Source organism: Phoca vitulina, unplaced genomic scaffold, assembly GCF_004348235.1.
Source record: "Phoca vitulina isolate PV1807 unplaced genomic scaffold, GSC_HSeal_1.0 scaffold8, whole genome shotgun sequence".
Classification (NCBI taxonomy): domain Eukaryota; kingdom Metazoa; phylum Chordata; class Mammalia; order Carnivora; family Phocidae; genus Phoca; species Phoca vitulina.
Window position 1 is genome coordinate 45,629,564 of NW_022589711.1, and position 24,123 is coordinate 45,653,686.

The 24,123-nt window shown below is 41.8% G+C and overlaps 1 protein-coding gene across 1 annotated transcript in view; it reads right to left on the reverse strand.

Moving 5' to 3' along the window:
* LOC116633680 (myosin light chain kinase, smooth muscle-like) overlaps positions 1 to 6,150 on the reverse strand; it is a 131,397-nt gene extending 125,247 nt beyond the window's left edge. The window contains exon 1 of the mRNA XM_032406251.1: positions 6,088 to 6,150. The gene's annotated coding sequence lies outside the window, so the exon portion shown is untranslated. The remainder of the gene's footprint in view (positions 1 to 6,087) is intronic.
* Between the last annotated feature and the right edge of the window lie 17,973 nt (positions 6,151 to 24,123).

A 24,123-nucleotide genomic window follows, 5' to 3' on the forward strand; every position in this document is an offset into this window, starting at 1 on the left:
TGTCCCCACCATAAGAACTGTGCAGGGACTAATTGCTACAGAAGTCTGAACAAGGACAAGAATTTGAAGCTGAAGAGGTCAGAGGCAGCCTCCGTGTTGGGGCAGCACCTGACAGGTATTGGGAGCTTAATGAATTCCCTGGACAAATATTTAAGGATAGAAGGACTTGTTAGTCAAAGAGGCAAGTGAAGAATATTCCAGGAGAGGATACAGAGAGGAAATGTGTTCATTAGGTTCAAGGACAATAAGTGAACCAATCTCTCTGGTTTGGAGGTCAGATTATGGAGGCCCTTGAGCTTCAGGTTAAGGTTGTCCTGTGAGAAGCAGGGGGTCACTGAAGGTTTCTGAAGGTGGAGTGAGGCAGTCAGGATGGGCTTTAAGATTAACAATGCTGGGGTGCCTGGATGGCTCAGTCAGTTAAGCCTCTGGTCATGATCCTGGGGTCTTCGGATTGAGCCCTGCATCAGCCTCCCTGCTCAGCAGGGAGTCTGCTTCTCCCTCTGCTTCTCCCCCTGCCCCTTCCCCTGCCCATGCTCGTGCACTCTGTCAAATAAATAAATAAAATCTTTTTTAAAAAGAGAGACATTAACAAAGCTATCAAGTGTAAAATGTATTTGTGCCACAGAGTATTGTGCCAAATACTCCAAGCCTGCGCTAGCAAAGGTCTGGTTAGGAGCAATAGCAAAACCAAAGTAAAACCAAGGGCTTCTCTAAGCTGGGATAACCAGAGGGCCCACAGGAGGAGGGGCTGAGGGCCTGTGGTCATCTACGACCAGCAGGAGCCCTAGGTGGTCGTCCAATCACAACTAAGAGCTCCCTAAAACAGTACTGGTTGAAAGGCCATGGGGTCAAGTCAGTAGCAATTGCATGAATTGCATCACGCCCCCCAGGAGGCCCTGCTGTGAAGACAAGCTTCTGGGAGCAATAAGGGGCAAGTCACAGGGTAAGGGCTGTGTTCCTCCAGGCACTCTGAAACAACCTGTTGCCTCCTCATTTACATATTCATTTCCACAAGTTCAGCAACCAAGTGGCTAAGCAAACGGTCACTCTGCTGACACTAATATGAAAGTATCAAATGGGAACTTCACATGGATAATGGGGAAGGGTAGGAATAGGTCCACTGTGGGCACGGTCTAGGACTAGGCTTAGCACTCAGCTGGAAAAATGCATAACGTTCAGGAGAGAAATTAGAATGGTTATACCTAACCACTAAGAAGACGTAACTGCAGAAGGTAGGCAGATGAGTAGAAAGTGCCTTCTTATAGAGCGGCAGATGGGAAATCCCTTAGAATCTCTTGTTGAGCATTTCAATTCACCCCATTAGCAAGTCCTAGACTAAAGGATGTAGCCTCCCAGACTCTGGGGAACCAGGTGGAGAGATGGAACCAAATTGCCTCTGACCTCTGGCCTAGGTCAGGCCCTCTCACGCCATCACCCTCCTCCATCAGAGGGGGGTGATAAAAACTCTGGCTGCTTCCGGTTCTGCCACCCAGTTGCTTGGCCTCTGAGACCAGGGTTCCCACCTGGGTATGATGCAGGTGTCAGTTGGACTGGTCTCCTGCAGCCCTAATGCCTGCCATTCCAGAACCAGGAAATAAGCTACCGTAAATGAAGCACGAGAAAAGAACACAGAGCCCTGGGAACCCAAAAGTCTTCCATGGGTCTGGGCTTTCACGCTGGCTGTAGATTTGCTTCTCATTATTTTTGATCCAGTATAAAATTAAAACAAAATTTTTTCCAAGAATATTCTGGGCAGCAGAGGGAAAAACAAGCCTGGAATGAAAACCATCCCCCAAATAAATCTCAGAACAAGCAGGCCTGCATGGTTGAGAGCTCACTGCAGGGTCAAAGGTATTGCTCCAGGTTCCAACAGAAGGGGAGCTGGAGCTTTTGGGCACTAGAGCCAAACAGTCCCACCTTCCTCTCTGCTGGTCAGTACCCAGCCTCCCTTCAGGGTCCTGCTCATGCCCACCCTCCTTCCCCCTCATCTTTGAGGCTTTTCCTGACCACCCTGGCCCTGAATGTTCGGCCACCCTTAAATTCCCCTAGCTGAGTCTATACACAGAACTTGTCTCTGTTTTCTAATTTCTTCATAAATGTTAGCTTTCCCCCCACATAGACCCAAAGTCTCTCGGGCATACCACCTTTGTTTCATAAACCTCCACAGGGCCAGAGGGAGGGCAGGTCTGTAATTAATGTTTGTTGGCTGAGGTACAGGTCATTCCATAGACAAAGAGAACACTACTTAATATGTATGGTAATAGTTATTCCTTCTTTTGTGCCTCTTATGTTTATATATTCATTTAATTTTCATAACCACCCTTGTCATCAGATGAGGAAACTGAAGTCACTCACAGAGGCTAAATACCATGCCCATTAACCAGGGCCAGTGAGTGAACAGGATGGCTCTGAACCTAAGTTTAACACCAAAGATCACATAATACCCTCATGCTGCTTCCTCCTGCCAGGAATCTGAAGGAGAGCTACTCTGTACTAGAAATCTCAGTCTCTGAAAACAAACAGCAAAAATTATAAAAAGCATCCCCAACTATGAAAACCCATAACTGTAGATGTTTAGTTCCCAAAAGATTATGAGAAATAACTCATAAGATCCTAGATTAACAAATTAGCATCAGATCTGGGGGCCCAGAGTGGAGGAGGGGGTAAAGAGGCAGATCTAAAAGAAAGGGAAATCTCTCCTCATTCCTTTTGTCTCCAGAGGGCTCTGCACTAAGGACCCAAGAGAAGAAGAAGAGAGGGGAGAAAGGGGACAGAAGTACCAACACTGGGGGAATGGGGACAATGGTGGGAAAAACCAAGAAGCTGGATCTATACAAAAATCTCCACAGCTCCCTAGTGGGGTGCCCATTGAGCATTCACCCTCAGACACCAAGGGACAGTGAGCAGGAGGACAATGAAGATACGGTAGTGTGAGCATCTGGAAATGCAGCCTTATCCCCATGAGCTGCAAAGAGGGAGCAATGCTGTGGCCCTCCTGCTGCCCCAGCCCCACTGGGCTGGCTGTTACTGCCCACTTCACAGGGGCCACAGCCCTGGCATACCAGGTACATACACAGCAGGAAGGATGCACCTGCTGGTGTGTAGTGACAAACACTGAGGTCTGCTCACCTTGAAATTCTAAGAATTGCATTTGCTCAACATTTTGGCTTAAAATGCATGGAAAAACAGGAAGCCAAAGCTCAATAAAGAGGTAGGCATTCATCTGCAGAATGGCACGGGTGGGAGAGGTGAGTGGCTGGCTCAGCAGACCCCAGCCCAGCACATTCACCTTCTGTGCCTGTGGGGCAAGAGGATGGGGAGTGAAGGGATAGGGGCAGAAGTCACATGGCAGGGGAACCATCCCAGTGACATGTGTGATGGCCTCATTCTGGATTAGTGCGGGATGGTTCCTTGATTCCGAGCCCACATGCCACCCAAGTGTCCCCTTGTACATCTCCCATACCATTGGTCCTCTCTAAGGTTCTCTGGGGGCACCTTCTGCCGGTCAGAGGAAAATGACACAATAGTCAAGATAGGCAAAGACAATGTTTTCCGGGGGAGGGGGGTACTTTCTAAGGCTTGTTCTCTAAATTTTACTACATTTACAGAAAGGATAGGTGGGAAACATTTAAGAATGAACAATTTTCCAACCTGCATGTGTTGGTTTGAATTGGGGTAAGGGCAGTTAGGCTTCCAAGTGGGCTTGGTGTATATTTCTAGAATACCAGTAAGTGTTGTTCCCAGAAAGATACTAAATAAAACTCCACATGTTCATGGGTTATCTGGACCCCTATCTGCATTCTGAGCCTTTTAAAAGTCAAAGAGCCAAAAAACCAACTAGTTTTACTCCAGACTCATATTTTGGGGGGAAACAGCAGGGGTCATTCTTATAGACACTGAGTACATGATGACCCCAGAGTGTTCACGATCTATTCCTCTGAGGCTGGTAAAGACCCCCGGGGAAGGATCAAGACTCCTCCCCCATCTTGGCACTGCAAGAGCCCCTGTCCCCTCAGCACCATCTGCCACCAGCCTTATTTTCTGACAAGCCTTCCCAGCAGACTCCCCTGCAACTGCCAGCTGGGGGCCCCTGCCTTGCAGTGAATGTACCTGTGTGTCTACTAAGCTCCAGGCAGCAGATGGACCCACTTGACCCTGACCTTACCAGTTAGACCAGGAACTTCCCAAGGGTCTAGTCTGCTCTGCACATATCCCCTGAGATCTGGCCGCTGGAAAAATAGTCTCTTGCTGAGGGGGTCAGCAAACCTCACACAAAGAAAAACTGCCACAAGGCCCCAGCCAGGCCCCTCCTCAGTTAGCCGTTATTGCACAAAACAAACAACCCCCACCACCACCACCACACACACAAAACAAACAACCAGCACAAACCCTTCACCACTGTGGGGTGGTTCTCCAGGCTCATGCCTAGTGGTGTGTGAGGACCAGCATCGTTTTGTCTCATCAGTAAATGAGGGAAAAGACATGTACACCCTAGTGAAAAGGCTCTTGTGCAAGTCCCCCAGAGTACCCAGCACCCAGTGTCCAGTCACTCCCCACCCAGAGCCAACTCCCCAGGCCCCTACCTACTCTGCCTCAAGACCCTTGGCCCACTGAGGGTGGGAGACAGAGGGGGAACTTCACTCTGGACACCAGGACGGAACATTCCATGCTGGCCTAGGGCCCTGTGGTGCCACAGCTTCACCCTCCACAGTCCCTGCAGTGTGGGGAGGGGACAAAGACAGGCTGACAGAGAAGGGAAGGAGCTCAAGAATTTAAGGGAAAAGAAAAGAGAGGGAAAGGAAGTGATAAAACAAAAATTTTATTTTACTAGAACTCAAAATGCCCTTTAGGAACCCAATAAGGTTACCAGAAGCACCTACAGTTCCCCCAGAGACTTCCATTGCGGATACCTGAGCTTTGAAGTGTCAGGGGTTCCTCTAATGGTCCTCTCAAGCCCCCCATTTGGAGATAATTTATTGACAACTTATTCACTTTGACATAAAGGATTCCACTAAGTCAGGGAAGAGCCCATAGTCCCCCTTGGAAAGGGGATTTAGCTCTAGGGCAGGCACCTAAAGGCTGGGGGGGGGGGGGGGCAGTGAGATGGGGACATTGCACATACTCTGCTCTTTGCACCTGGAGTGAGGAGGGATGGTGAAAAACAGTGGCCTGGGGTCTGGCACCATGCCCACTGCCCAAGTGTACCCCCCACCCCAACCCAGCTTCCTGAATTGCAATGGCTACTTTTACCCTCTCTGGGCCCCAAAGGCCTGGGTCTTTCTCCTTCAGGTAATGATATACAGGGTGCTCCCCCTAACCAAAGAAGTCCTAGAAAACCTCTACCCAACAGTCCACCTTCCCATCTGCAGTACCAGCCCTAAAAATTCAGTCCTTTGGGTCTCGAAGGGTGTTAGTAGCCACAAGTTCCAAGGAAGGGTTCTACCTCAACCACTGACAGCTAACGAGTCCTGGGAATTCGTTATCCAACTCTCTTAACTGCAATGATCTGTGAACAAGGGTCCCTCAACCACCGAACCCCAGTAGAAGCTAAGGAAGCAGAGCGATGGGAGGGGCTTGACTAAGGAGCTGGGAGTGAGAGCAAGACTGCAACGCCCGACGCCCCAGTTTTGCCTGGGACCCCACGGCCGCCTCCACTGCCTTACCTTCCCAGACTCACTTTTGGCCTGGGAGGACCTTCACGTGGCACCCTGATTCCTCCTGCAAAGGGCTAAGGAACTGGAAGATAAGCCCACCTTTCTTCCTTGAGGGCTTCCGCGATAAGCACCCCTCAAATCAAACGCACCCCCTTTCGAATAACGCCTGTCGAGACAACCGCATCACCGTTTCCCAGCACCTCACCTCCCCCCAAAAGAAAACTCCTGGCTGTCTGGAGTCGTTGGGCTCCTTCCCTTACGCTCCACACCCACCCCCTCGAAAAAAATCCTCCTTGCCGCAAGTCGGAGCCCCTCTCCAACTGGGGAGCCGGTGGCAGGCTTCCGAGCAAGGGTCCCAATCCCCGACCCCCACCCTCGGAGAATGACTCCCAGGGGCCGCGCCGGGACAAAAGCGCGCGGCGGGCTCACTCACCCGCGCGGCGAAGGCGGCCGGGTAGCCAAGGCACCGCGCTCGGCGGGGGCGTCCCTGCCGCAGGAGCGCAGCGCGGGCCCCGAGCTCGCTCCGCAGCCGGCTGCAGAGCGGGCGGCGCGGGGAGCCGGCGAGGCGCGTCCGGGGCGGGCCGGATGGGACAGGAGTGAGCGGCCGGCGACAGAGCAAGTGGGACAGCCAGGAGCGAACGCGCGCGTGTGCCAGCACTGAGAGCGCGGCGCTCAGGGTCGGACTCGGACTGCGGGCTGCGGCTCACACGCGCTGATTTGCATGTCGTTTGCATAGCGCTCCGGGAATGGACCTAAGGTCCTTCCCGCCACGCCCACCGTCGCGGCCCCTCCGAGCCGGGAGTCCCGAATTCCGAGCCAACCGAGCTCCCCACGCCGCGCCGCCCCCGCTCCTTAGGCTGCGGTCAACGCGTTTTCTCGATTTGTTTTGTATTTTCGCCTGGAAGACCACCCGATACAGGACAAAAGAGGACCACTCACTGGAAAAACGCAGCGTAGACTTCAAAATTAATTTCCTTTCTGTCTGATGTGGCGATCAAAAACAACGAATCGAGTAGATCCCTCAAAAGGATACAGTTTTGTTTTTTGGATAAAGTATGGTGAAAAAAATTCGCTCACTTTTAAAATTGAACAAGTTACGTGCAATTTTGTTCAGTAGTTGAAGAAATACAAAATTGTAGGGGCGCCTGGGTGGCTCAGTTGGTTAAGTGTCTGCCTTCCGCTGAGGTCATGATCCTAGGGTCCTGGGATCCAGCCCCGTATTGGGCTCCCTGCTCAGTGGGGAGCCTGCTTCTCCCTCTCCCTCTGCTGCTCCCCCTGTTTGTGTGCTCTCTCTCTCTCTGTCGAATAAATAGATAAAATCTTAAAAAAAAAGAAAAGAAAAGAAATACAAAATTGTATTGGATAGGCTAAACCAGTTCTTAAAAATGTAGATTCTGGAGTTGTGAACCCTACCCTTTCTAGTTGCAAAACTTTGGGCCAGGGGCGCCTGGGTGGCTCAGTTGGTTAAGCGACTGCCTTCGGCTCAGGTCATGATCCTGGAGTCCCGGGATCGAGTCCCGCATCGGGCTCCCTGTTCAGCGGGGAGTCTGCTTCTCCCTCTGACCCTCCTCCCTCTCATTCTCTCTCTCAAATAAATAAATAAAATCTTTAAAAAAAAAAAAACAAAAAAAAACTTTGGGCCAGTGGGGGTTTATGATCTCTATTACTTGGTTTTCTTCTCAAATGGGGTTAATCTAAGTGCCTCATAGGAATGTGAGGCTTCAATGAGATACAGCAGGTAAAGCTCTTAGGAAAATACCTAACATACAGTTACTGTTAACTTCTTTTTTTAAGATTTTATTCATTTATTTATTTGAGAGAGTGAGAACACATGCGCAAGAAGGGGGAGAGGGAGAGAGAGATCATCTCAAGCAGGCTCCACACTCAGCAAGAAGCCCAACTTGGGGCTTGATCCCAAGACCCTGAGATCATGACTTGAGCTGAAATCAAGAGCTGAAGCCTAGGGCGCCTGGGTGGCTCAGTTGGTTAAGAGCTGAAGCCTAACCATCTGAGCCACCCAGGTGCCCCCAGTTACTGTAAACTCTTAATCATGCAAGTATGATCAGTGTCTCCTAAACCCAGAGTCAATCAGATCAAGAGGCAAGAAGGAGGGAGAAGGGGGAAGAAGCTATAGAAGGCAAAGAGAAAATGCCCTAAGATTAGAGATAGTCTCTGGAAGGTTCAGACTGGGGTTTCCCACCCAGCTCTGCTGTCAGGCTAACTAGCCCCAGCTCTGAGAAAGCGGTTCTGCATCTTCTTTCTCCCCAGAAGATCCAACTTTGAATGCATTCTTTGAAACATCCTCTTGGGAATGTTCTGGAGAAACATAAAAAGTTCAACTAACCACTTCTTTAAAAAATAGAAAAAGGGAAAGAAAATAATTAAAGTGTAAAGGAAGCAAAGTCTGTGTTGTGGTGGGAAAAGTCCCAGATGGGCAGACCTGGGTGTTAGACCTGCTTCTGGTACTATCTCTGTGGAGCTTGCAAGAGACACTCACTGTCTCTGGGCTTCAGTTTTAAAATGAGGAGGTTCCATGGGATTTTTTTTTTTTTTTTTCTGGGCATCTTCTCTGAAACTTTAGCTCCAGGGTTCCTCTGACATCTTCCCTTTGTAGTGTTTTAATCTCTTATTAGTTTGTAGGATACCGACAGTCTTTTTTAAATTATTAATTTTTTTTTTTTTTTGGCTCACCTAATACTTAGTTTGCACCTGAAATGAATTATATTGTAGAATTTCCTGATCTGTCCACTTGGATTGTGAGGTAAATATCTTTGCAGTCACCACCCAAGTCAACAGAGAGAACTCTGCCAGCCATCCTGGAAGTCTCTCCATTGCCCCAGCCCAATAAGGACCCCCAATCTCCTTCCTCCCAAAAGCAACCACTAACCTGGCTTTTATAGAATCACTTTTGCTAGTTTCTTTACACTATTATCTCCCAAGTGCATCTTGCTGCTTGTTTGTTTTTGCTTTTGCTTTTAGCTTGATGTGCCTTTTAAGTCTTTGTTACAATTATCAGTCGAAGAATTTAGGCCTTTTGACCTGTGGAGTTTCCCACTCTGGAAACTGTACTTTTATGGGGCAGTTCAGCATATTCCTGTCCTTTGCATTTCCTGGAAATTGGGAGCTGATCCAGAGGCTTCATCAGACAGGTTTGATCCCTTTTGCAAGACTATAGGTAGTGGGGTGTTCTTTGATCAAGACGCACATGATACTTGGTTTTGCTCTTTTCTAAGGTTAGCAGCCGTTAATGCTCAATTTTAACACCCATGAAATCTATGAGGGTTACAAAATGATATTTTAATTGTCATTTGGTTTTTATTAGCTGAATACATTTATAAGGAGATGTGTCCTCTTTTCTAGTATTTGGTTACCAGGAGATAAGTTCATATAGGAAAGTCTGGATACATATTTGCTTCTTTCTTTTAATTTACCTATTTTCAAGATAATCTGTCAAGATATTTTGTCATCCTCAGAAGGTAACCTTTAAGTTTCTTTCTTAATATTATTAAAAATTCATGGATTTAAAGATATTTGATAGATTTCAATCTATTGCAATTTTAATCCTTATTAAAACTCAAACTGTCCCATCTTTGGCCAGTAGATAGCTTCCTTGCTACCTGATATGACAGGATGTTCCAGGCTCATCAGATGTATTTGTTGCACCAAACATGGAATTATCCTGGGCGCCTGGGTGGCTCAGTCGTTAAGCGTCTGCCTTCGGCTCAGGTCATGATCCCAGGGTCCTGGGATCAAGCCCCGCATCGGGCTCCCTGCTCCGCGGGAAGCCTGCTTCTCCCTCTCTCACTCCTCCGCTTGTGTTCCCTCTCTTGCTGTGTCTCTTTCTGTCAAATAAATAAATAAAATCTTTAAAAAAAAAACAAACACATGGAATTATCCATTTCTCTAAGAAGCTCTATTTTCTTTTCTTGACATTTTAAGATGACAGTGTGGGAACTAGGGGTGTTCATTACTACTAGATTGGTAACTCTTTCTAGGCCTCTTCAAAAGATAGAACTAGGATAGAATACTTCATGAGTTCATATTAATATTTCGAATTTCAGGACGAACTATAGGGCTTGTACTTAACCTCTTCTATATTACATTGCCCTTTCTTTCCTTTCTTTCACATGGAGAACTCTGGTTCTCAAGGATAATGGAATTAGAATATTTACTAATTTGAAATTTATTTCACATTAAACATACAATAATCTCAAAGTAACAATACTACCACCACTGATCATGATTCTTAAAAACAGTTAATTTTTGCATATAGTATCCATTTTATTATAGTCGTACTCTTTCTAAATTACTAGCTTCTATAGCCATTGCATTCTATAGTATTTTTCATTTAACTCTCATTTGGTCTTAGTTTTATGGGTAAATATACATTTAATGCTCACCATTAGTTCCTTATTTCTCTCTAATCTAGTCATTTTGATTGCATGAAAGCCTGTCCTCTAGTAGATTCCTTAGGAAAGAAAAGGCTTATGGAAATAGTATTCTCTGAGTTTTTGCATGTTGATACAGTTTGTCTATGCCACTTATAATTGCAGGTCAGTTTTGCTGGATAGAAATGCTTGGCTTGCATTTTCTTTCCTTGAAAATCTTATATTTTGCAACTTATTTATGGCATAAAGCATTGCTGTCAAAAAGTCTGATATAGTGTACTTTTCTTTCCCTTGTAAGTTAGATTCGTTTTGCATAGATACCCAAAGAACTTTATCTTTTTTTTAAGCCCAGTAATTTTACTAGACTATGTCTGTTGGTCATTCTTGTTTGATATTTCTCAGGTAGTCAGTGTGTTCTTTCAAAATGTAGCCTCAAATATATACATTTAATTTCAGGGAAGTTTTCTTTAATTATAGTTTTTTTTTTTTAAAGATTTTATTTATTTGACAGAGAGAGACACAGCGAGAGAGGGAACACAAGCAGGGGGAGTGGGAGAGGGAGAAGTAGGCCTCCCGCTGAGCAGGGAGCCCAATGCGGGGCTCGATCCCAGGACACCAGGACCATGACCCGAGCTGAAGGCAGACGCCCAATGACTGAGCTACCCAGGCACCCCTTTAATTATAATTTTCAATATTTGTTCTGTTCCCTTGGTTCCCTTGCTTTGGATTGCTTCCCTGGGGGCTTCTATTATCTGTATGTTGGGCCTTTTTTGCCTGTCTTCTATATTTGCACTTTCCCTCAAGTCCTTTTAATTTCTTTCTTCATTTCTTTCTTATTTTGAAAATCTCCCTCCTTTTTACTTTCTCTTTCTGTTAAGGCTTTGTGTTTAGTTGCTCTTTTGTTCCTTATAGTTTAATCTTTATTTCTCAAAAATTTTTTTAATTCAATTCTTCTTTGAGTTCTGATCCAATTTTTAGTTTCTCTAATTCTGGTGTATGTTATTCTTATATCACTTTCTCGATGTCTTTTAGCTCTTTTAGAACATTACAGCTTTGATCTGTTTTTGAGCATATCTTTCTGGCAAGTTTTCACTGTAGGGATATTATTCTGTTTCTTACTCCCTTTTTAAAGTGACTTTTCATTAGAGTTGACCCTGATAATTTTCTGTTGCTCATTTTGACATGAATTTTTTTCCTGAACTTTTAGAAGGGGGTTTGGTCCAGATACCTTTTCTAACTTCACAGAGCTCCCCATTTTGTTGTTTCTGTGTAGTGTTAAAAAAAAAAAATTTGGTGGGCACCTGGGTGGCTCAGTCAGTTAAGCAGCTGACTCTTGATTTTGGCTCGGGTCATGATCTCAGAGTTGTGGGATCCAGCCCCACATCAGACTCCACACTGGGCGTGGAGCCTGCTTAAGAGTCTCTCTCTCCTTCTCCCTCTGCCCCACCTCGTGGCCACACTGGCGCACTCTCTCTCTCAAAACAAAACAAAACAAAACAATAACAAAAAACAATGGTGGCTGAATTTCTATGATGTCCTGGCTTTGTTTCTCTCACATTTATCTGGCTCTTCCTTTTCCTTCCACTTTAATTTTCTCTATTATATCAATTTTTTTCCACTTTTCTATTGTGGCAAAACATACATAACATAAAATGTACCATTTTAACCATTTTTCAGTGTACAATTTAGTAGTATTTAGTACATTCATAGTGTTGTATAACCATTGCCACTATTTTCAGACGTTTTTCATCATCCCAGATAGAAACTCTATATATGTTAAGAGGCAGCCCCCCCCATACCCCATCCCCCTCTGTCCCTGATAACCTCCATTCTACTTTCTGGTTCTATCAATTTGCATATTCTAGGTACTTCATATAGTTGGAATCATACAATATTTGTCTTTCTGTGTGTGTGTTTCATTTAACATAATATTTTCAAGGGCCATCCATGTTGTACCATGCAGTAAAACTTCATTGCTTTTAATGGCTGAATAATACTCCATTGTATGTATATACCACATACCACATTTTACCTATTCATTCATCTATTGGTGGACACTTGGGTTGATTCTACCTTTTGGCTATTGTGAACAATGCCATTATGTATATTGGCATACAAGTATCTGTTTGAGTCCCTTTTTCAACTCTATTGGGTTTATATCTAGCAATGGAATTGCTGGGTCATTTGGTAAAGTCTATTATTACCATACCATAAACTTTTGGAGGAAACACCAAACTGCTTCCATAATGTTTGCACCATTTACATTCTCACCAGCAATGCACAAGGGTTTCAACTTCTCCGCATCTTCACGAATATTTTTAAGATTTCTTCTTTGACCCATGTGTTATATAGAATATGTTGTTTAATCTCCAAGTATTTTAGGATTTTCCAGTTATCTTTCTGTTATTGGTTTCTAGTTTAACTCCACTGTGGTGTGAGATCAGATGTGTGATTTCTATTCTTTTAAATTTGTTAAGGTGTGTATTATGGTCCAGAATATGGTCTTTCGGTGAATGTTCCATGTGAGCTTGAGAAGGATGTATATTCTGCTGTTGTTAAAGTAGTCTATAGATGTCAAATTAATGTCCAGTTGATTGATGGTGTTGTTGAATTCAACTGTGTCCTTGCTGAATTTCTGCCTGTTGATTTGTCCATTTCTGATAGAGCAGTGATGAAGGCTCCTACTGTAGTAGTGGATTCATCTATTTCTCCCTACAGTTCTATCAGTTTTTGCCTCATGTATTTTGTTGCTCTGTTGTTAGGAGCATACATGTTAAGGATTATTATGTCTTCTTAGAGAATTGACTCCTTCATCATTATGTAATGCTCCTTTATCCTTGATGACGTTCTTTGCTCTGAAGTCTGTTCTTTCTGAAATTAACATAACTACTGCTGCTCTTTAAATTAGTGTTAGCATAGTATACCTTTCTCCCACCATTTATTTTGAATTTCTATGTATCTTTATACTTAAAGTATGCTTGTTGTAGGCAACATAGAGTTGGGTCTTGTTTTTTTATCTACTGTGAAAATCTCTGTGTTTTAATTTGGCACATTTAGACCACTGATATTCAAAATAATTGTTGATATAGTTGAATTAATAGCTACTATATTTGCTACTGTTTTCTACTTGTTCCCCTTGTCCTTTGATCTTCACTGTGAGGATGAAGTTGAGCTACTGGAGCTCAAAAGTGTGGGCCCCTCTCTTCTCTGTGTCTGGGTTCCTCTGAAGGTTTTAACTCTCAGATTCGTCCATACTGAGCTTCCATCAATTTGTCAATTACAGTTTGGTTTGTCATATGCTGTCACTGTTAGTGCTTTTGCTTCTGGGTTTCTGCTCTGGTAAATTGTGATTCTCTGTATCCATTCGTCTATCTCCAATACTGGAAACAGCAGTTTGCCCTGTGAAATCACTTCTCTCACAGACCTAAGAAGAATTGTTGATTTTTGTTTGTTCAGCTCTTTATTTGTTATGATTTCCAAACTGCTTACATGACAGACCAGAAACAAAAAGTTTCTCATCAGGATTATTAACTTTCTGGGTTTTTTTAATTTTATAATGACCATCTTAGTGGGTATGAAGTATATTCCATTATGGTTTTGATTTGCATTTCCCTGATGACTACTGATGTTGAGCATCTTTTCATGTGCTTATTGATCATTTGCATATCTTCTTTGGAGAAATGTCTTTGAATTCTTTTGCCCATTTTTCATTCAGATTGTTGGGGGGGTTGTCTTTGAATTGTGGGGGTTCTTTATATATTCTGGATATTAATCCTCCATCAAATATATGATTTGCAAATATTTTCTCCCATTCTATGGGTTGCCTTTTCATTCTGATTGTATCCTTTGATCACAAGTTTTAAATTTTGATGAGGTCCACTCTGTTTTTCTTTTGTTGCCTGTGCTATTTATGTCATTGTTAAACTACTGCAAAATCCAAGGTCATAAAGATTTTCTCTTATATATTCTTCTAAAAATTTATAGTTTTATCTCTTATATTTAGATCTTTAATCCATGCTGAGTTAATTTTTTATATTGTGTAAGGTAAGAGTCCAACTTCATTCTTTCACATAGGGATATCTAGTTTTTCCAGCACCAATTGTTGAAAGACTGTTTTTCTCATCAAATGGTCTTGGCACCCTTGTCAAAAATCAATTGACCAAATATGCAAGGGTTTATTTCTACTATCTATTCTATTCCATTGGTTTATATGTCTGTTCTTATGCCAGTATCATGCTGTTTTGATTACTGTAGCTTTGTATTAAGTTTTAAAATCATGATGTGTGAGACTTCCAAATTTGTTCATCTTTTTTTTTTTTTTTTTTTGAGATTGTTTTGACTATTAAGGGGTTCATTGAGATTTCATGTAAATTTTAGGATTTTTTCTTTTTCTTTTCTACAAAAACCAACATTAGGATTTTGATAGGGATTACATAGATTGCTTTGGTAGTAATGTTATCTTAACAATACTGTCTTGCAACCCATGAACATGGGATGTCTTCCTATTTATTTAGGTCTTCTTTAATTTCTTTCAGCAATGTTTTGTAGTTTACAGTGTACCAGTCTCACCTTCTTGGTTAAATTTATTCCTAAGTATTTTATTCTTTTTGGTGCTATCAAAACTGGAAGTGTTTTCTTAATTTCCTTTTCAGATTATTCATTGCTAACGTATAGAAATACAGATGATTTTTGTTTGTTGATTTTGTATCCTGCCCTGTTATGTCAATTTTATTCCACTTCTAAAAAGTTCTTCTTAGAAAGAGTCCTGTCCTGAAAGGGAAACCTGGCTGGTCATTTTCAAGAGTTAATGAGAACTAAACTGCACCAGTCCTAAACTCTGGTTAGTGACAAGATAAAAAGGGTTTACTCAAAGTTCTAGGAAATATATCACTTAGTCTGAAAAATGCTGTGGCCCAAACATACAAACCTAGCATATATACCTGGTTTGTCAAGATGAAATAAATCTGCTCCAGAGAGAAACATGTTTTTAGTTCCCTTAAATGTCCTGAAATAATGCAAGTTAGTTCCATTGTCCCAAAGCAAGAAACTAGTTGTAGAATATATTCTTTTCCTTGGTGGAGCAGGGGTGTCTGTTTATCTATACTGCCTTCCCAGGAAGTTTAATCTGCAAGCCCTGGCCTCCATCTGTCTGTGCACATCCTCTGCACTTCCTTCCTATCTCTGGATCCCTTCCCTGGCCTGGCCCCCTTCTCTGCTGGGCCCTTGTTAGGAAAACCAAAGGAGAACGAAAGAGAAAGAAGAGAAGGTAAAATGTCACAATTTATTAATCTCTCACAAGTATAGAATAATAAATAACTCACCTTAGTTTCTGAATTTATTAAATTTCTGAATTTATTAAATCCACAGCATTAGTGGATTCAGGCTAAAGACTTGCTGGTTTTCAAGTTTTCAAGTCTGGCTGCATGCTGGATTCACCTGTGGAGCTTTTTAAAAGCTTTTTATGTTTAAAAAACATAAATATTAAAATATTAAAAATATTTATGTCTGGATATCCTCCTTCAGAAATTGATTCAGTTGATCTAGGGTGCAGCCTGGGGAATTTTTTTTTTCATTCCCCATAATTCTGATGTGAGACCAGAGTTGAGAACTATGTAAAGCTTAGGTAAAATCCATAACAGAAAGAACAATTTAGAAATCAACCAGCTGTGCTTCTATTTGCTTTTCAGTCCTTAAGACTAATTATTTGTTTAAAGACCAGTGCCTTCACCAGAGGAATTAACAAATGAAAATACAGAATACTGAACTCCAGAAAGTGTTTGTGGACTTGTTCCTGTAGTAAATATCTATAAATTGATTTTCTATACAGTTGACCCTTGAACAACAAGGGTTTCAACTGTGTGGGTCCACTTATATGTGGATTTTTTTACAGTACAATATTGTAAATGCATTTTCTCTTCTTCCTTAATAACATTTTCTTTCCCCTAGCTTACTTTATTGTAACAATACAGTATATAATATATCTAACATACAAAATATGTGTTGATCAACCGTTTATGTTATTGGTAAGGCTTCCAGTCAACAGTAGGCTATTAGCAGTTAAGTTTTGGGGGAATCAAAAGTTCTATGTGGATTTTCAACTGTGTAGGGGGCTGGTGCCCCTAACAGCCCCCCACCCCCGCATTGTTCAAGGGTCAACTACACTTTATTTTTATTTGTTTTTTAAAAGTTTTTATTTATTTGTTTGTTTGTTTGTTTAATTTAGAGAGGGCAGGCATGCATGCAAGATGGGGGAGGGTCATGTGGGGAGGAGGAGGGAAAGGATCCCAAGCAGACTCTGCACTGAGCACATGCTCCATGCAGTGCTCAATCTCAGGACCCTGAGATCATGACCCTGAAATCATGACCTGAGCTGAAACCAAGAGTCGGAGGCTCAACTGACTTGAGCCACCCAGGTGCCTCAATGGTCAACTGTACTTTAAATCCTATTATTTCATGCATTATCATTATGTAATTTAAAAAGTCTTTGGGGGGGGAAATACTTGACTACAAAGCCAATAATTAAAATATAACTCCTAATTCCAGAAAAATGTTTAAACTAATTTTTTAACCATAAAAGTCACAATTCTAATTGCTAGGAAAATAAAGGAAAGAACAGTACAGTAGGTAGAAAGCAAAGGGTAGCCATCATCTTGCTCACAGCCACGCACTGCAATCCCCTGAGTATCCTCTACAGAGAATTTCTTGGGTATCTTTCAGGAAAGGGCTGTTTCATTAGATCACTTCTTATAATAATAACAACTCTAAAATTTAGTCCAAGATGTTATGGTTAGTATGTTAGAAACAAATTTAATCCAAATCAATGATTTCAAGCTGCGGAACCCCCAAAATTCCAAAAGGTGATCGGAGTGGATGGAATGGGGACTCGGGCCAGGCCCCCAAGCACCCACTCACTCCTTGTCCAGAGCAGCTCTGCTTTTCTTGATTTTATGTGCTAAGCTTTCATGTATGACTTTGTAGAACACTTAAATCCTCTGTTTTATATAGTCAGAAAGAGTAACAACAGTTTAAATAAAGACAGATATGGACTTGAGTGATCACATTCTATTATTTCACATTCTATCATTCTCCCTCATATTCTACAGCTAAACCTACAGGTTCTCTATTTTCTCCCCTTCCCCACCAAACACAATGTAAAGGTTTATCTTAGACACCACAGAGGGAAGTGCTATAAAAACCCAGCACAGCAAAGACCACATTTAAGGACAAAATGAGCACATGAAAATCATGGCTGAGAAATCCATCTATTGTTTAAAGCTAATTTGGGGGCATTTTATATGTAAGTCCCTTGATTTATAAATTCTGTAAACTCAATTTTCTGCATTATGAGAATCTACCAGATGATATCATCTATTAAAATTTCTTTAAGGGAAATGGAGGTGAGAGGGTAAGTTGTACATTTCTACCTCAAATTCTTTGTGTGGAGGGAATATGGTATAGTAGTAAGATCTGAGTTAACCCCTTGGTTTGCATTGAAGCTTGTCATTAACTAGTTGTGTGACCTTGGACAAGTAACTTAAATTCTTCTGGGCCTTAATTTCCTAACTGTTAAAAAAGGTAAAATAAATCCTGTCTGCTCTATAGGGTTGTTTCGAGGGTTGAATGAGAAGATACACTGCAAAGCAATACTAGCAGAGTGCTTGATACATAATAATTGTTCCACAGATGGTAACTATTGCTCTATGGAGTATCAATTAGTTATTCAGTCCTGCCATGCCAAATTCAAAACTCTGACCTCTGGGGGGCTGGAATTTTTTCCATTATTTTTGAATATACAAAGTGAGTGAATGGGTACATTTACTATATTACTTACCTGTGGAAAAATTTTTAAAGGTTTTCATTGCAAAAACAAATCAACCAAACTCTATCATAACAACAAAATGGTATTTCTAAGAGGGGGAGAAAACAACAGAGGAAATCTTTTTTTGGGAAATTTTTGCTCTGGATTACCCCAGCATGTTTTATAATGGTCTCCAACAGGCCCATGTACCCACTGGAAAAACTGGTCAATTAAGTCAAGAGCCCTCACATAAATAGAAACCTGACAGTAGGTTAAGTAGAACAGCAACGTTCCAGATTCCTCTTCTTTGTTGGTCTTCCAAGGCTCACCTGGTCCCTCTCCCTACCACCAGCAAGACCATACCTAAACAGTCTTAAGGGCATATCCACTTTTCTTTCCTGGTAATCTCAGAAGCAGATTTTAATTCAGTTTGGAGTTCCAGTGACTGAACATTCTGCCTGGAAAGTATTTTCTTTCTTTTTTTTTTTTTTTTAAGATTTTATTTATTTATTTGATAGAGACAGATAGCAAGAGCAGGAACACAAGCAGTGGGAGTGGGAGAGGGAGAGCAGGCTTCCCGCTGAGGAGGGAGCCCGATGAGGGTCCCGATCCCAGGACTCTGGGATCATGATCTGAGCCGAAGGCAGACGCTTAATGACTGAGCCACCCAGGAGCCCGGGAAGTATTTTCTTATGTCTCTGTAATCATTAATGCTGCTAATAAAATCCACTCAAATTTTGACAGTGACAACAATTCTAAATACTTAAAAGATTTAACAAGATAGACTCAGGATCTATAATGAAGAAAAGTGTGTGTGGGGGGAACTATTAAAACACACAAAACAGGATTTGAATAAAATTAAAGTTAAGGTGTATAGTTAGGGAATAGGAAAGTCATTGATATGGGAAGAGGAGGTGGAGAGGGAGGATGTTGATGAAAAAAATAGCAAGCATGATATGATCCTATATATATAAATTTACTTGTGTATGTATATTGCATGCATAAAGAATGCTTGAAAGGATAAGATGTCAGTCTCAAGATGATGGGATTTTCGGTGGGATTTACTTTCTTTTTAAATTTATATAAAGATCGAATTTTTACAATAAGCATTTTTTTAAAGATTTTATTTATTTATTTGAGAGAGAGAGAGAGCATGAGTGCGGGGTGGGGCAGAGGGAGAGGGAGAAGCCGACTCCCCGTTGATTGGGGAGCACTGACATAGGGCTCAATCCCAGGACTGTGAGATCATGACCTGAGCTGAAGTCAGCTGCTTAACTGACTGAGCCATCCAGGTGCCCTTCATTTGATTTTTTGTATGATCAGAAAAAATAAAGGTATTTTCACTGTTGAAAAAAAAAGTGATTTACCATAGTAGCAAAAGCTATAAGATACCTGCGAATAAATCCCACAAAATTTTAACAAGCTCTTTATGGGACAAGTAAATGGAGCATAATACAATATTAATGGATTGAAGGTCTCGATATAATAAAGATGGCAATTCTTCAAATTAACCTATAAATTCAAAGCAATTCCCATAAAATCTCAAGAGGATTTTTCACAGAACTTGACAAACTGATCTCTGAATTGACACAGAAGAGTAAATGGCCCAGAATAGCCAAGACAATTTAGAAGATGAAAAAGGAGAAAGGATCACCCTATCAGATATCAAGATGTTGTAAATCTGCAATAATTAGAAGTGTCGTATTGCACAGAGGCAGATAATGCATAAGTGAAACAGACTTGAGAGAATAGCAAAAGACGCACAAATATTGCAGAACTTGGTGAGAGACAGGTGACATTACACATCAGTGCGAAGGACAAGAGGGCAAACAAACATAGGTTGCTGGCCTCCTTCCAGAATTCACCTTAGAAATGCTACAGAAGTGATGGTGGGTTAATGAACAAGAGAATTCAGGAAAACAGGAAGTGGTTTTGTTCCCGTATGTATTTGGGAAATGGTAGCTTAGAATAAAAGAAGGCCAGGCAGAGGACAGGTTGTGGAAGAACAATTTTATTGTATTTTCTTCCGTCCTCCACACTGTTCTGGGTGAGTCACCACTCACCTCAACACCTCTGTGTTGGGCAGAAGTAATGCCAGCACAGTGCTACTGGATATAAGAATAATATTACAGCAGAGCTGGAACCTGGCTGGTGGAGAGTGGCTAACAACAGGCGCAGGTCAATGTTTTGACTCCTGAGCCGTTCTTACTCCTATCCCAATCCTAAGGGAGGAAACTCGTGAAAAAGGGCAGAGCTGAGGGAGGAGATACAGGAAAAGCTAATTCATGTGGGTAGCTAAATAGGGAGTGATCAAATTTAGACTGAAATAACAGAAGTCATCAGTCTAAGGAATATTTCCTGTCCCTATGACCACCACACCACGACATCATACACGTTGTATAAACTCATCAAGAGAGGTCTTAGGTTAGAGTATGGATTTCAGTCTCTTCTCCCAGGTATGCATTACTAGGTAGCTAGGTCTAGGTAGCTAGGTTTCCCAGGGTAATATGAAATTATAAGGGGAAAGAATGATACAAACAAGGTACACATGCTTAATGGTCCATGCTAAAGGGAACAGAATCAATAGATCAAACAAAGATTTAAAATATACATAATATATTGAACAAGACAAGGGAGAGTATTAGAAATATGAAGCAGGAGCAAAGCAATTATAAAGAACAAACTGTTCCTCTAATATAACAACTGAAATTCAGTAAATGAATTTATCAGCAAAAAAGATATAGGTGAAAATCAAATTAGCGAGATGAAAGACCAGATCAGGAAACTGCTCATAAAAGTTAAGAATAGACAAAGAGATGGCAAAAATAAAAGTTAAGAGACGTGAAGGTTTGAAGTAAAAACTTAGTAGAGATCACAGAAAGAGAGAGGAAAACAAATTACAAGGAAATACTGGAAGAAATATTAACTGAGAATTTTCCAGGATTAGAAAAAGGTGTAAGATTATTGATTTAAAGAGCTCATAGAGGGGCGCCTGGGTGGCTCAGTCATTAAGCGTCTGCCTTCGGCTCAGGTCATGATCCCAGGAATGGAGCCCCACATTGGGCTCCCTGCTCAGCGGAAAGCCTGCTTCTCCCTCTCCCACTCCCCCTACTTGTGTTCCCTTTCTCGCTGTCTCTCTGTCAAATAAATAAATAAAATCTTAAAAAAAAAAAAAAAAAAAAGAGCTCATAGAGCACTAACTGGAGACATTAAAAAACATACAGACATAAATACAACACTGTCATATTCATTACAGTGAAACTGAAGATCAAATTCAGAGAAAATTCTAAAGGCCTCCAGAGAGAAAAAATTATATCAACTTCAATGCAGTAAGGATCTGCTCTATGATAGGCTTCTTGATAGCCACACTGGGAGCCAGAAGACAACAGTGTAGTGTAATATGCAAAGTGCTGAAGGAAAATAAATTTGAACCTAGGATTTTATACCAAAACTATGTTTTAAATTTGTTGATTTTTCCCTTCATTTCTTTTTTTTTTTTCCCCAGGGCCCTGGGACCATGACCCGAGCTGAAGGCTGATGCTCAATGACTGAGCTACCCAGGCACCCCTTTCCCTTCATTTCTGAGATGGCTTAATTTTTGCCTTTCATTTCTTTCCTAAGCTCTACTAGCTCCTGCTTCATATCCTGTTGTCTCATGTTGTCCCTGAGCTCTTGCTTCTCTGCTCAATGCTCTTGATTTGAGTAAACAGCTGTTTATAATTCAGTTTTAAAAATTCACAGCCAAGGGAGCCTGGGTGGCTCAGTCAGTTAAGTGTCTGCCTTTAGCTCAGGTCATGATCGAGCCCCATATCAGGTTTCCTGCTCAGGGGGGAGTCTGCTTCTCTGCCCCTCCCCTGGCTTGTGTGCATTCTCTTTCTCTCCCACTCACTCTCTTTCTCTCTCAAATAAACAAATAAAATCTTTAAAAAAAATTCTCATTTAGTCACAACTTTTATTTACTCTCTGGCAACATTTTTCTGATAAGTGTTTTTAATTTACTAATTAAAGTAAACTAAATTAATTTAGTTTCATTTTCCTATTTTTCATATTTTCCCCCTCAAAATATTTTAGTATAGATCCTCTGCTGGTCCTTCTTGATGACTTAGGTTTTGAAGCACATAAGGAAGTTTCCCTGGATTGGCTATCTGCAGAATGCTTGTGTGTAAGAAGGGTTGGAATTGTCCTTAATACTCAGAGTTCTGGGCAGTGATTTGTTTAGTGTTTCTTCTCCACATGGTAATAGGCATCTGTGTGTTTTCCCCCAATGTAAAGCCTATGGATCGTCTTCCCATGTCATAAACTAAGGATTTAAAACTTCTCTCATTGGGTGAGCTGTTCATCATTGAGAAGTGTGCTTTGCTAGCTCCTTCTGCATCTGGAGTCATAGCATCTACCCTGTATTCCCTCTCACCTGCACCCTGCTTGACCACTACCGCTTTGGGCAGTCCTAATCTGTGGCTTGTTTTAGAGCTGTCTCCTACTTTCCCCCACAAATGGAGTTCGTACTCCTCTTGTTCATTTTGATTTCTGCAAAAGAAGGGAAAAGGGCAACTTTACACTACTATCTTTACATTGAAATCCAATGGAAACTATTGTTGAAATGGTGAAATATTGTTTAAAAGGGTGAAATTAAAATATTCAAGGCCTTGGAAAGGCACCACACAAAGATACTCTGAAAGTGACATCATCCAGGAGAAAAATAAATAGGGAGGACACCTAAGATATGAGTATTAAAGGAAGAAAGAAACAACAGCAATGCAAAGCTAACATTCTGTATGACGCCAACATGGTTTGAGTGTCTATGAGCTACATGCCTAGTTCCTTTGGTATTGGAAGCCCTCTCCTTGGAAAAGAGCATTTTGAGCTGGAGAGAATTTGAGGTCATATCTCCTCATTTGGCAGTTTCTGGGGCCTTAGGTCCCTCAGAGGCACACTTTGTCTTATTTACCTTTAAATGCTCAGTGTGTAGCACACAGTAGAGATATGGTAAATTATAAATGAATGAAGGTCACATAGAATATGAAGACAGTCACTTGATCATCTGTCTCATGATCCAGAGCTCTTGCTCTTCTAATGCACTGATATTAAAATAAACCTATCCACAGACTTAAATATCACTGCCTAAGTGTCTTATATTCATCAATGATCTATCATGACTTTTCTCAAACTTTGGCCAAATATATACAACTACAATTTAAATTCTCATACTCTTTCTGGGTAACTTGGGGGTTGAAGGAGTTGCTTTATGTGTTAGTCATCCATTATTACAGAAATCTGATCAGATGGATTTTTAATCCAATTGGGATGGGGGGAGGGAAGAGGTGATGACAGAGGGCTCAGTTCTCTGGTGAAAAAAATGATCATTAGCTTTGTGATGGGGGGAGAATGGAGGGGTACATATAGGTCACTGCTCTAAATAGTGAAGACCTACTTATTCAAATATTTCTTTATTGACTTGCTCTAGTTTGTGTCTCATCTTCTACCAATCTCCCTGTCCTAAGACAGCAAGTCTGATGGTATTGACCTAAAAAAAAAAAAAAAAAGATTAATTTTCTCGCCATCCATTGAGGCTCTGGATTTGAAAACTTATTTTTCCTTTACTCCTTTCTTCTCGCCAAACCACAAACAAACTACTACCCTCCAAGAGGGTCTATTCTGCTTGTTTTGGAGCTGCTGACTTTGAAAATATTTGATTCTGGTATCCTACCCCATTCTGGGCCTAGAGCTCACAGCCAAGTGCAGAATAATCTGGAAATGATGGTGGGGTAAAAATATGTACCTTGGCTGTGTGCTTCCTATTGAGCAGTGGACATTTCTTGTTACAGATTTCCCTCCTGGATAGTTTGTGATACCTCCACATGTCTCCTTGAAGTGCCCATGGAGAAACGAACACTTTTACCCTCTAGGCTGAGCAGATGGTAGTGCTGGGGTCCTAACTCACTGTGAATGCCAGTGTCGATAGGAGAAAAACTCACGTAACTTTCTCCATCTACTTTAAACACAGCTTTTTTTTTTTTCCTAAAGATTTTATTTGAGTGACAGAAAGCATGCATGAGAGAGCAAGCGAGCTTGAGGGGGGCAAGGGAGAGCAGAGGGAGAGGGAGAAGCAAGGTCCCTGCTAAGCAGGACTTTGGGATCATGTCCTGAGCTGAAGGCAGACGCTTAACTGACTGAGCCACCCAGGCGTCCCTAAACATAAGTTTAAATAATGACTTCTGATGGAATTGGCCAAGTGACAGGTAGGAGGATTGTTTTACTAATATTATGCCACATGCTACACAGA